Raw genomic sequence first — 1,963 nt, 5'->3', positions numbered from 1 at the left:
CTATTGTGGAGCCCGGAACGCCAAGCAAATTCCTCAACATGACGGAGATTCGAACATCCTTTAGCCAGTCCACCGATCCGGCCTTCATGATATTCCTTCTTCTGACTTCACCATGGACCAAAAAGTCACCTGATGTAAACACAGAATAAAGCTTCGCGCCGCTCCCTCCGGAACCAAACAATCGGAATAAAAACATGGGTGCGCGCGAACGAATACCACCAGATCCAGAAAACTCCAGGCAAAATATGCATTGTTACATTCGCCCGTGGAGCTTTCCGGAACTCATCTCTCAAGCCAGATCAAGGCAAATTGACCTCCGGAAGATCATCATCTTCTCTTGCGAGAAACCCCATGACCGCCACCAAAAACAAAGCAAGACCAGCAGCCCCCACGCCGTCAGTCCCTCCTGCCGGATCACCAGGGAAGAGGACGGCGGCGTGGATCATGCGTACCACCGTCGAACCGTCATCGGGGGTGGAGGCCGCCACCGCTCCACCAAATCCTCCATGGCTACTGACGTAGAGCCTCAGGCCCTGGCCAAGTAGCCGTGCCGCCCGGCTTCCTCCACCGGCGCTTCATCACCTCCCATGGAACGCTGTCGCGGATACCCTCTCCTCCCCCTCGTCGTTCGACACAGGGGGTGCCGCCACCACCGCCAGGACTGTGGCCGGGGCCGGGGCTGTTGCCGTGGCCGGAGCCGGGGCCGAACCCGGGGCCATGGCCGGAGCCGGGGCCGACCAAGGCCGGGGCCGAGGCCGAGGTTGACAACAGCGGTGGCTGAGGGGAGGCGGTCGGGGGCGGCTGAGGGGCGGGGCGAGCGGATCGTCCACCGCCGCCCGGGAGGGGGGGAAGGAGGAGGTTCGGTACCAAGTGAAGTAAGCAACCAACCACAACTATTGATTTTTTTTATAAAGGGAATATATTAATATTGATAGATAACAATTACATCCAGCCTCTGCAACAACGCAATACCCTAATGGCAGTACGAATCGTTTGGAACAAAGTGAAATGGAAAGAATGGTCCCTTTATTTCAACGTTAAAAGGATTGTAAGAGAGGTGGTCATACAATTCTTCTTCACACAATACTCACACACCTCCTTATTTTTTTGGTTGGTTGATTTTGATTTCATCAACTAAGAAGAAGGAAAATGATGCAAGCTTTTGCAAGGGTCACATGTTTTACAAACTGTTTACAGCTTTCATCATTTCTACGTTTAATTTATTGCACATTTTATAACACCGCTTAGCTTAGTTGAAGGCAACACTAGCAATTGGGCCATATTGGTGCTCCAGATTTATGCACAAAAAACCGTATAACATTTAAATTTGTAGAAAATAAATATCCATGCAAAGAGATAAGGTGCACTATGGGGCGCAATAACATCCGTTTTACATGAAGCAATCAGTGTTTACTCTTAAATATTTTGTCTTTTTTTGCATGTTTTGTATTGTTTTGCAAAAAAAAGTGTTAAACAAAACCGTTGTTGTAAGATAATTATATATTTAAAAATAGATAGTTTAAGAGTATCTCTAGTTAAGTCTCTCAAAAGAATTTAGATGCGTCGGACACATAACATTTTCAGTCACATGCCCCAAAGTTTAATTACGTCTACGCGAGCTCCAAATATTGTTTGGGATGTCCAGTTCGTTTGACTCTATGAGAGACGCTAGATACAACTTTCGCAATTATTTTTTATTTAAATGCTATGTTAAAGGGCTGGAAACGGGGGAAATAAATCCTATAGGACCTGGGTTGTACGCCCCTGATCCCTGGACCAACTTCGGAGGGCAACACGTGGGCTTGCTGAGTCTGGTAGAAACTACGGTTTGGGAGTAGTTAATTTGATGCAAGTACCCAAAATAAAGTTAAAGCTCTTAGCAAAACCTCAAATCACAGTCACAGCAAGCACCCAAATCCGTAAATCGAACACGATAACAAACGCAACAAGCCAACAAAATCCA

This window comes from Lolium rigidum, chromosome 3, assembly GCF_022539505.1.
Source record: "Lolium rigidum isolate FL_2022 chromosome 3, APGP_CSIRO_Lrig_0.1, whole genome shotgun sequence".
Classification (NCBI taxonomy): Eukaryota; Viridiplantae; Streptophyta; class Magnoliopsida; order Poales; family Poaceae; genus Lolium; species Lolium rigidum.
Note: the sequence above shows the minus strand (reverse complement) of the source record.